General features: G+C 37.8%; 1 long non-coding RNA gene across 1 annotated transcript in view; it reads left to right on the top strand.

Moving 5' to 3' along the window:
• Positions 1-12,646, top strand: part of LOC134174567 (uncharacterized) — a 33,757-nt gene that overhangs the window by 9,274 nt on the left and 11,837 nt on the right. Inside the window, exon 2 of the long non-coding RNA XR_009968695.1 lies at positions 5,679-5,808. This is a non-coding gene — a long non-coding RNA (uncharacterized LOC134174567). The remainder of the gene's footprint in view (positions 1-5,678; positions 5,809-12,646) is intronic.

The following is a 12,646-nucleotide window of genomic DNA, read 5'->3' as shown; positions in this document are numbered from 1 at the left end:
CTGGACCCCAGTTGAATCTGCACTCATGTGTTCACACCATTCCGTTTAGAAAAGACAGCGTTTTTTGCCTCTATAAAGTTCCTTTATTTTACGGATCGATATCTGCTAATAGCAGCAGGAGTTCCTCTGGAACTACCAAAACCAAAAGTGTACTGAGTCTAAAAAACTTGTCCTAAATATGAACTTTTTTGTCTGTCTGTATCTTTCATTTGTTATAGCATACTTGATGGTTTCAATCAGCATGCAAAATGATGACACAGGCAGTTACATAGTACTTGTTATTCATCTGTCATTCATTACTAGTTATTCATCTGTCATTCATTTGGTGAAGGACCACTACAGAACTTATGATATAATAAATCTTTTAAGTATATTCCTCCTTTCTTTCTCTCCAACTTAAACTTGGAAATCATATCAGAGAAGTTGCATGGGGAGATTTTAATTTCGAACCAGAAAAACTACCTCTGCAATGAACAACCATAATGAAAAGTGCTAAACTCTGGAAATGTAAACAATCTAGCAATTCAAACCAGCCTTGAAATTTCTGAGACACAGAAGATTCAAAGATGAATATTTTTTCTGGTGGGATATAACGATCTTGATGAGATCATTTTATATGGTGAAGTATGTGGTTGCACAGAAATAGTGCTTCATTTATTCACAATGGGAGACATTTTCATTCAGGAAATTTAAAAATTATCATTTCAAAAATATGTATTTGAGGAGTACATTCATAGGTCAGAAGTAATTTCTGATGGAGATGGATCTTCTGAAAAGGCCCATTTTCATAATTTTCCCTGCTATGTAAAATGTTGATTGTGTACATGTGATGATTAATTAGGCATATTCCATCTAACTAGTCATTTCGTGGAGCTTGAAACAGTGAAGAAGGATTGCTGTAGGTGAACTTAAACTTTCCCTTACAATATAGGCTCAGGCATAAAATTTTGTTTCTTCTAAAAAGAGTATAAGCAGCATGAATATTTCATGACTTGTAATTGAAAGTTTTCTGTTGAATATGTGCCTACTCTCTCTCCTGCATTTAACATCTTACAGAAGAAGTTCAATTCACTACCAAGGTATCCTCTGCTCTAAACAGTCCTAAGCAACATTTTGAGGGAGCTATAAACTGTTCTTCCCCATCTTCAGTCTGCAAATGTAGTTGGAATACAATTTTAAGTTGGAATACAATTTTAAGCAGGATGAAGAATTAAACAAACAAAAAATAATGAAAAGTCAAAATATGCACACTGTGCAAAGCATGGTCGAATACATTTTGCCTTGTATAAACTTCACCCAGTCTACGTGGGTTTTAACATATTTCCAAGACTTTAAATAAGAAAACATCTTAAAGTACAGCCCATGGGAAACCCAAGCTTGATTAGTTTTACCTTTTACTACAGCCTGCAGAGTGTAAAACACAGCACATCAGAATTGAATTTGTCATCTCCAGACCTCACAGGAATTTTAGGAACTAAATAGTTAGGAAGCATCCTGGTACTTCTCTTTGCTTTAATCATAATAGAAGTTCCAATTTAAACATTCAGGAAATCTCCCTTATTTAAAGCAATCAACTCATTGCTGACAGGGTCTGGCTTTACTGTGTTTAATTTTTTGGCATCATGCAAAACTTGATTGGTTACAGCCAGTGCGTGAACAGGTCCTCTCCCTCCCCCTCTTCCCCAGAAAATGTAAAATATCCCCAGATCTTAGCTGTATCATTCTTAACCCTAGTGTGTGTGCAAACCAATGGGATATTAATGCAAAACCTCAAATGAAAAATGCATATAATAACTAGTATAGCCAAGAAAAATCTTATTGCCAAATAGCTCTCCTATGTCTTTTGGCTACAAAAGCTTAGCATCCTTTCTTTTGGTCCAGTTGCTTCACTTTCTTGACTCTTATTTTGAGTGTGCCTCTCCTAATCTGGTTAGTTGTAGATTCACAACACATTTTTTAAGACTGCAGCCGACTCTGTATGAAAGAAGAATGCACTAAATTTCTCTGCATCGTTGAGTGTAGTGGTGGTCACATAAATTATGTTGCACTCTCAGTTTTCTGTTTGGAACCTTTGGTAAGAGCTGAGGTTAGCTATGAGATCTAACATTTTAGGATAAGCACTGATAACTGACAACAAAGATGTAACTTGTGATTAAAGACTGTTGGTAGGTTGGGCCATAGATAGATTACAGTATGACCCTTCCATGCTTACTTCAGATGATAAAGCAACTACAGATGGATCTTACACAGAAAAAATACCATGTTAGGAGTCTAGAGAGATGATGCTTTGGACCAGTCTCCTCCCACTCTGAATTGCACTTACGAGGCTCAAGTCTATGAGCTTGGGTGAGCACATGCCATAAGAACTCACAATCAGGGTCAGGGAGGGACCCCCTAAACCAGATGATAGGTATGAAGAACACCAGTAGGTAGAACAGGTTTGATCTATCTTCCTGTCATATTTTCACACAGATCAGGGCAAACGATAATGCTACAACACACAGCTGATCCTAAATCTGCAAAGATCAGTGCAGTCTGCACAAAACCTCTGGTCACTGATCAAACAACTTTCAGCAGCCCCTTTCCCATGCTATGCTTTTCAGCCCTCTTTCCTCTGCTGTCCATCTACATACAGCCTACTGACCCACAGGTTCACAAAAGACAGTCAAACAGGAGTTTGTCATGCTTTTCCTCTACCCTGTCCCTGCGCCTGCATCTGCACTCACATGGCAGCATGTGGTCAAAGACTGCTCTTGAACCTTTGTTTTCAGCTGTTTGGAGGGGCAAGTTCAATGCTTGGCACAGGAAACTGCGGAGCTGCAGGCCATCAAACTATGGCAATGCTGTTTTTCCTCTTTTCTTCATGATACCTTTACTTTTAACAAGAATAGAGATTTTTTTTTCATTTCAGCCAACATCCAGCTGGCTTTTTGCAGCACAACAAAGTGTTGAATTCCACTGAGATGCAGAGAGTGATAAACATTGGTAACTTACACAAATTATAAGGTTGCAGACTCTGTATCAGGAAATGTTTTCAGCATCTCGACTACTCAGGCTTATTTCTCTGGTACAGAAATTTCTTTCCCAGATTAAAATTTTATTGTCCTTGACACTACCCTAAACAGGGAACCTGTGCTCTTCTGATCATGACTAAGAAAGTAATGTGAACTAATAGAACAGCCATTAGGCTTGTGCTGATGAGCTGACATTTCCTAATGTGAAACTGTGCTGCATTTCTCACCTTGCAGTTGCTCTGTGGATTATTTCTTGAGGCCAAAGCCCATGTTTCAGGCTGTCATGAACACCTTCCCCTTCCACAGGGGAGCAGCAGTTCTCAGCATGCGCCTTGGCACGGAGCAAGGCCAGTCTCCTGTGGAAGCATGAAGATTTGCTGCCCAGTGTGTATTTGACATAGATCAGCAAAAAAGAACTGCCTTACAGGGGTGAGGGCAGGGAAGCTCCTGGTGCATCAGAGGGTAATGCAGACTCTGTTGGTGTGAAAAACCAGCTCCCTACAGCCAGCTTTTCTCTGGTTGTCTGCATCTATGATCTTCCATGAAGAACAGAGGTAGCATCTTTCTTCATGATGAGTGGTCCATTATAGCAGTACTTCACAAAACAAAATCTACCCACAGACACTACATTTCAAAGAAGACAAAAGAAAACCAGAACCATTCATGCAATTTCTAAGATAGACTTTCACATGGTTTAAATCAGCAGATCAAATAAATCAGTGATGTAAGACTGATTTACATGAATGAAGTCTAAATCTGACCAACTGCATCTTGGCTGTGGTGGACCCAGATAAGACATCTAACATGTTATGCCTGTCAGTTTCCCTCAAATACGTAGCACATGCCACTAAAGCAGAAAAAATGGACATACTAACCAAGTATCACTGCATTATTGGCTAGATGTGTATTTTTCTTTTAATAGTCATGAACAGAGGATGAGGTGCAGCGACCAACAGTAGATGGCTTTATTTCCTGAGCATACACGGCTGGAGTTACTCAGTGCTTCTAGCTCAAGTTTGTGTACCTTGCTAAAGATCATTTAATTTTCCTTTTAAGACTTGATCCAAAGCTGAATGGAATCATTAGAAATATTTTTTAATTGATTTCAGAAAATAATGATGAGACTGTTATGATGTAGGTTTTGGTAAACACAATAAAGGAGCTCATCCACATCAGACGGTCATCATGGGGCTATTGATGAAAAAGACCTGTGCAAAGACAGGCTCATGTTTGTCTCTGAAGATAAACTATGTAATAAACAACTTGGCAGAACAGATATGAAAATTTTGACCAGAGATAGAATCATATCTATTAAAATGGAATTGGTATTGTGTATCCTAAATCCTCTCACACTTTTGGAGTGGAAATGAATGTCCTGCTTTATGACTCTGCTGACCGGTGTTGCATAGAAAGTCCAAAATCAAGCTCAAGATTAATTTAGGTTCCTGTTTCCAAGAGGCTTAGCCTCAATTTCTGCATTCAAGTACTTGGTAGCTTGCTATTCTTTATTCTGGATCAGCAGTCTTTGACCCTCTATCTTATGTAGATAGTTACGTCAAAATCATAGGTGTGAAACTGATAGAATAAAACAAATCTAAGCAGAGTTTATAGGCAGAATATATATAGTACTAGGAATTAAGCCTTTGTGGAATGCAGATTTACAGTGTGGTAGTTCTATGAAGAAATATATCCATATTAAATAACTTGAGCTTTGGAAAAAAAAGAGCTGGAGTTTTAATAAAAGCTAAAAAAAACCTTCACATTGTAAAGATGGAAATCTCTCAATATGAAGGCTTGTGAGGTCAAATTCCAATGTTCTCAATAATTATTATACAAATCTCTGAGATCTATGTATTTTCTTTATTGGTACAACCAGAGAAAATAATTGGCCTACTGATGTCAATGCATATATATTCAGGCAGTTTCAAGGTAGAAGAAAAGTCTGAGATACGAGACACAATCTCTTATAATCATAGAATCATAGAATCATAGAATCATAGAATCACAGAACCATAGAATCACAGAATCATAGAATCATAGGATGGTTTGGGTTGGAAGTGAGGTTTGTGGGAGCAAGGCTGGAGTGGGCACCACTTTGGTTTAGAGGACAAACCCACAAAGGGCTGTGCCCTGAACCTCTGGGGACAGTAATTCCCCAAAGATTGAACTTCCTCAGAGGCATCTTTCCTGCCACTGCTTTGGCCATGTGACCTGAACTGTATGGCTTACCCTTCATGTTTAACTCAGAAAATAGAGAACTCAAAAGATAGGGGTACCTGAAAAATGTGGGTCATATTCCTGTGAGCACCAACCTTTGCTGAAAAGGTCCATATACTAATAATTCACTTTGTAGTAAGGCAGTCTTTATTAAGGTCAAAATAACACTGGAAAAAAAAATAACTCAAACTGGACAATAATGTCAAGTAGGGGAATAAATATAAACTGACACATAAATTACAACCACAGTATATGGATAAAATCAGCAATACAATGTGATTTATGAGAGTGCTGCCTGTGATCCCGTGATTCAAGACACTAGTAGGTCCAACAGTGTATATAATTATAATAAAGCCAACTCTTCCAGAGTGACCTATTTGGAAAATATATTGCTATTATTAGGTTGCTAGTGCACTCACTGGATGTAAATCAATCTCTTCACTGTAGGTGCTGATGCTAGCAGTTCCAGACATGACAAAACTTTATGACACCAAAGCATCAGCAGTCCCACCTGCAGTGTTTATTTATTATTTCTATGTTTTAGAGTTTTGACCAAAACTGCTCCCAAAGATGTTAAGTTTTTGCTATCTTAGTGTGACATTCCCCTTGTTTTTCCTTTTCTTTTACCCCTCACTCAGTATTAATTACCCACTGCTTTGTATGTCATAAAGTTGGCTTCTTCTGTATGAGACAAAATCACAGTCAGGTTCAAAAGATATTTAGTTGGTTTTTTTTTTATTATTTGCTGGAGAGGTTACAGAGTGTTTAGCTGATGTCAAGGCAGTGAAGCAGGTAGCCCTGCTATTCTATTCCAGTGAGACCCTGTGTTATGTTTGAGAGCTGCTTTGGTGAAGACCTCTGCCAATGGTCATCTAAGGCAATGATGCAATATACTGCTAGAAGGCTTCCTTTCACCAGGGCATGAAAACTCATCAACTACTGAAGTTTAGCCCATTCTGACAAGCCAGCTCACTGGGATGAACATCCCTGGCTTGACAGTATTACAAAGCTTAGGCAAGGGTCTATGTAGGCATCTCTGTGTTTCATTTTTATAGGTGAGGTCTGCAGGGGGGATGATCAACCCAAATACACATCTGTTGGAGGGCTGAGGCTCGTATACAGTTTAGCTATCAATGGCCTCAATCTCATCTATGCTAAAAATTTTTCTTAAATTGCTCTGAATGTTTGCCCAGTGCTGGCACAAGAAACAACTCTGTGTACAGGGAATCAGTCATGTCGCCAGTATCGCACCAGTGTCAGGCAGAAGGTAAAGGAGATGAGAGTCTGCAGCAACATCCAGACAGGGTGTCTTAATGATTCCCACTCTAACCTAAGAAGTTGGCAGTAGATGCTCTCCCCTCTTGGATTTCCAGATCCTTCTGGGTAGATGAGAGATAACATGGCATGGCTGGGAAAAGACATGCCCGGGGAAGAACATGCCCTGAAATGTATCAATATGCTCATGGTGTCAATTTGCCCCCTTAACAGGACGGAGCTCTTCGGCTTATGCTGGTGATTCCCAATTAGCTCAATGATTCAAACCAGGAAATCAAAAAATTAGAAAGATCATCCAGTATTACCACTTTTTTTATGCTCCTGAGACTCTGGAGTTGTGTTATCACCTTCATGTGCTATGATGAATGGACCCAGTAAATAACTTACACCATGCCCTAATGAGTGCTACCAAAGGATGTCTATTTAATTAAATTGCAAGACAAAGACATAAAGGGGGCACCATCATTCTTTAATTCAGAACATTTATGAATTTGCTAGTAAATTCTAGAATGGTTTACAATACTGTGCTTTCATTTGGATGTTCCCAATAATGTCTACAGTTAAAAATAAAAGCTATTTTATCATCCAAATACATCCTCATCTCAGTTTCCAATTGCATGCTAAAAAGAACCCATAATTTCCTCTTCAAAAAACTGAGTTCTTAGGTGCAGAAAACATCCTTCCACCTCCCTGTGTCCCCATAACCCTCTCGCTGCCTGCTATATGGCTGGTTTCACCGCCCTCTCAGTACTGGTACCAACCAGGCAGGGCAGGGGAAAATGCAACAGCTTGACCTTGGAGGGCTTAATAAGTGACCTGTAGGCTTCATCTGCATTGTTTTACACCCTTTTAATTTTGTTAAAAGCTGTAGTGGATCTCTTTCTTACAGCCAGTATCTTGGAAAAAGGAGTTGCGTTTTTGTTTTTCTTGAAAAATTTCACCGGTGAAATCCATGAAAACAGAGAAGCTGTAGCTAGAGGAAGCTAATAAGGAAAACCCTAATATGGCTTCAAAAAACTTCATTTGCTCCCCCACTCCTTCATTTTTCCTCGTTTCATGAAAAAAAAAAAAAAGTTATTTCATTCTTGTTCTTGTACCTAGTACTTTGGTTTAGAGTGATTTTAACTTTTTTTAAAGGAGAGCTGTTTATCGTGCACTGAAGGTTAAAGTTGGACTTCAGCAGCTTACCCTCCAGAATGAAATGTAAAGTGAGGATTTTTTTCAGCACGGAGACAAGTATTTTATATACTGTGATTTTGGTAGGAGGTTACTTTTTTTTTAAACAGTTCATAAAGTGACTGTGTTATGCCCGGAAATTATTTCTAGAAGTCAACTACTAGCTACTTTCTCCCTCCAGCTCTCATTTATACTTTCTTTATAAGTTTAGTGAAATAAATACTGCTGAAAAAACATCTTTTTGGCTTCGCTAATAGGAACATAAGAACAAATTAACTGAAGGTTAGTGAAGTTTCACTGTGTTACCCATGGCTCTGTCAATCTTTCTAGTCTGGGAATTTTTTAATTTCATTGTGGATATTGTGATTTTCTTTCCCTTACCTTTTCAAACTTTCTTCCAGCAACACAAGCTGAAAGCAAAGGTACAAATCTTTGAATTCCCTGTGAAAAAGGTCATCTTGTTTCCATCTTTCTTTTCCTTTCTAATGATGATGATCTCACTCCTTTTCTGTAGTTGAAAACTACATTTGTGGCTACCAATCAGTTGCAGGCTTTCAGCCAAGAGTCACTCACATCTTCAGCTTCTATGCCACTAATGATCCCTAAAATCCCTTTGGGGTTACAATATTTACACTTTCACAACTAGATAGCTAAGGAAAAATAAAGTGGGCAAAGCCTGCTGAATTATTTTGGCATTTAAACTACTTTCCTGCACTCAGTGCAGGCATATCACTTCCACTTTAGAAGAAAGTTTGTTGGTAATGAAGTCATCAGTGTCTCATGTCAGTACAATGCATTGAGCCATCAGAAGTTGTCTGGTGGCTCTTGCTCCTCTCAGCTATCCTTTGTCACTGTTATTTTGAGTCTTCTGACTCCCTTCCACTCTGACAGTCAAGACAATTCAAAATAAAGGCTGTTTCACAGGCTCCAGCTGTGCTACTGAGATGTTCAACATCTGTTATCCCAGGCATTGAACCGGATGAATAAAAACATGATAATACAGCAGACAGAAGCGCAAAACTTGTGGAAGGGTAACAGTTCTTAAGGTTGGAAAGAGTGCATCTGAGAGGGACAAAGCACTTGCATACTGTCCATAATCCTCGTTTAGTCAAAACCTGGTCTAGAGCACATGTAGCCTTCTGTGATATTTTCTAATGCACAAAGGCACAGATGAAACTATCACTATCAACACAGTCTTAAATTTCTCTTTCTTATTTAGAGTTAAGTAAGCCAACACATTTGCACATGACTTCACATAATCTGTGCAGCATTCTAAGGACCTAATCAACATTAACACAGGAAATTTTGGGAAACAGCCAACAGAAAATAGAGCACCAAGATTAAAAAAATAAAAAAGAGGAGGAAGATTATCTAAAGGAATTTTTGGGGTCATGAAAAGGCAGCAAGACCAATTCCGTTAAGTAATTTTTGATTTAGAGAGTTACAGTGTTTTGAGAGATGGGAAGCAAAAGAAATTACAAAATCATGTGCTTAAAATGATGTAAAAATAAGCAAGCAAGTGTTGAAATGAGAAAGACTCGTTTTCTACCTGCCACATTGAATGTGATTCCCTAGATATTCTCTTCTGAGAAGGAATCAAAATCCACATGGTGACTTACTGTCATAAAAGAATATAATTTGACACAGAGAGATACTTTGCTGTTTCCATTATGTCATTAAATCAATTTAGAGCTGCTGCAACACGCTTTGCCCAAGGAAGGATGTATTTCTCTGCAAGTCTTGTTTCTTAGCTTTATTAAACTGTAAATGCAAGAATCATGCATGACCTGCAAGGGATATAAGGTCAGCTGGGTTACATCACTATTGGTATGTGAACCAGCTGTCAAAAATGCAATAACAATACAGTCTGGGAGATTATGGAGCTGGAGGACTCTAACATATGCAAAGCACACAGAGTGATTTTTCAAAGAGGTGTTCACTGTCAACAATGTTGGAGACCAGAGCAACTAAATTCCTTCAGTGGCTTTTCAAAACATACCTTGTAGCACTAAGGCACAAACAACCTTCTTAATTCAACCTTTTCATTTTAAAAACACTATTTTTGTAGGAAGTTATCAACAGTTTCAAGTCTGTAAGTATTTGAGTCCTGGTACACAAATTCTTGGTGCTTTTCATGTCATGTTAAGCATTATTCAGAAGTCTGTACTACTTCTGCAAGTCCAGTATTATGAAACAGATGACATCTCACTGTTAGTTCACCCAAAATGTATGACAATTTGTGATATATTTGCAAACCAAGTGCTTTGATCAGTCCTACAAAGACTATGTAACTAAACTAAGAAAATTCCTCCATGCTACTAAATAATTCAGTGTAGTAACAATAATAATACCAGAGTGAAGAGTTCTGCAAAAATTAGAAGACAAAATAGAGAGCAGATGTATTAAGGCAGCGAGAACTGGAAAGGCTTTTGTGATTTTATGTTTAACACTGCACATCATGCAATGTCAGTCATTAGCTTTTGCTGAGGGAAGTACTCAGTCAGTGCTGAAACTCAAATTCTGTATAAGTCTTTACAATATGATTTTGCTACACACTAACCATTGCTTCAAATCAGTGGTGTTACTTCGGCCCTTAATTACCCACTTGAAATGAAGCTTTAATATCTTAATTGCTGATGGACTCTTAATTCAACTTGCAGTTGAATTTCAACTTTCAACTTTTTGTCATTTTCTTTTCATTTGCAATCTGCCTCATCAAGATGCTGTCTTCTTTTTCTTTGTAAACATAGTAATGGTAAAGACACCGTACAGTATCTTAAAGTGCTGTCCAACATCTATTGAAATCCTGATTTTTAGGGCAGTGTATTTCCTATACCCACGTATCTCTTTAGCAGCTGTTCCCAAATATATTGAAGGCTCTTATATTCAGGCTTTTCCCACTGCTTTCCCATGCCTTTCTTTTTTTCCTACTGACAACCATGTCACATAAAAATGTTGTCAGATTAGCTTCTAATGGCTTTGAAATGTATAATAAGAGTGGAAAAGAGCATTTCAAGAGGCTAGCTTGCTGCTTACTTTAGTCTGGTACTTTTTGGCAAATAAGTTATGAAAATGAAACAACTGTAAATCTTTGAATTCTTCTTGTATAAGTGACACAAATACAAACCTCTACAAGAACTACACACTTTAAAAAAAAATATTTCTGATACAAAATGGAGGTAGTATCCTGTGTGTGCACAAAGAACTAAAACTTCTAACAGGAAAAATGCACATCTTTATCAGACACCTCAGTTTAGAAACAGCATAAAGCAATTAAAAAAAAAACACTTTTGCCACATTAATGATTTTTAGCTACAAAGGTTACAGTAGGAAAATAATTGTCAAGTACATTATCTACAGTAATGTACTAGAAATTTCAGATCTTTTGTTTGAGTAGCAGTGAATGAATGGTAACAAAACACAAGGCATTAGTTGTACCTAATAGTTTGTAAATGCCATGCAGAATCAATTGCTAGAAAGTCTTTGGTAAATATTATAAACAAAAAACATATTTGTAGAAATTAGGCTGACTTACTGGAATAAAGATGGGTTACATTTGTAGGTATTCTTTGCAAAGAATCATTCAACAAACTGCACCATGCGCATACTCAATATACACAGCTAATGTTTACACAGCAACGAGATGTACTTGGGGAAAAATTAAGTTTTGTAATACATTTGTCATTCAGTTTCCTTTGTCAAATTATTAAATGTGAAATACAAGATTAATTTTAGAAACTGAAGTTGGATAGTTCCACCACAGAACACTGGAGACTTTTCTTCCAAGTAATATACCTCAAAGATGATTTCTTCAAAACTGAATGATACTTACCTTATTTTCATCTTATTCTTCCTCATTGTTCCCTCTTCCACCATCATGAAATCCCTAGTTCCTTTAGCATTTATCACTTTTCCAGCATTCCAGTGTGCTGTTGTGTTCCCTTGTTAATCATCACCTAGATATGCTACACACTGCTTTTAGGAGCATCCAAAGTTTCTCACTGTAGTTTCTTTTCCAACAGCTTCTTTTACCAAGAAAAACACTTCAGGTCTTAACTCTGGACTTGGCTTTCAAAAATCTTGCTTTGTCCCAGCTTTTCAGTAGTGGTAATACCTCTTGTAAATACCACCGTGATTTTTCCTAATGATAAAAAACTGAAGTCTTTAAACAGAGATTTTCAGACTGGACTCTATCCTACATGACTCAGAGAATATTTTTAAGCAGACAATATATTCAGTGAAATATGTCAGAAATTTTTGTATAGTAAGGAGAAGATTAGTATCAAATTATGAGACTGCTTTTGGCCAAATTTTGGGGAAAAATAGAAAATATTTCTTCTGCACAGTATTTTTATTTTCAGGATTATCCCAATATCTAAATGGAACTGCAAGGAAGAAGGAAGAAGGTTAAATTATGCTAAAAATGATGCAGCAGGGGGGTGAAGAAAACTTCTAAGGTTTCTGACATTAGTCATGTGAGATAAACAGCTAAAATACATTTCCAAGGCTCCTAATGGAGGCCTAATCTAACTTATATATCTCACACATCTGAATACTTCAGCAGCAGGAATGTATAATCCTCAAAAGTCGTTTGAGAACAGGAGTACTGCACTCTGATTTTACAGATGAGATGGTGGGGCAGAGAGGAGACAGTATCTCTTGGTTCACAAATGCTGCCACTGATGGAAAGGCATCAGCCATTCCTTCCTCTCATCCCACACCATCACTGCCCCTTCTTTGTGTGCCAGCAGAAGCATCCGTGCCACCACCAATCAAATTCTAAAATAGAGACCTTCCTGGGATAAAAATAAAATATTTTCTTCTTTTGTGTAGGGGGAGATGGATGGGGCATTTTCAGCTGTGGGCGCCCTGACTTGGGGTCACCATGTGGCACTTCTGCTGCTTTTTGGTGGCAGCTCTGGACTTTCTTAGTATGGAAAAAACTACTAAAGCCTGTGTGGACC

Source organism: Pezoporus occidentalis, unplaced genomic scaffold (assembly GCF_034315485.1).
Source record: "Pezoporus occidentalis ecotype Australia unplaced genomic scaffold, CSIRO_AGI_Poc_V1 ctg61, whole genome shotgun sequence".
NCBI classification, from domain to species: domain Eukaryota; kingdom Metazoa; phylum Chordata; class Aves; order Psittaciformes; family Psittacidae; genus Pezoporus; species Pezoporus occidentalis.
The sequence above is the reverse complement of the archived record's forward strand: the minus strand, read 5'-3'. Positions and strand labels throughout refer to the sequence as shown.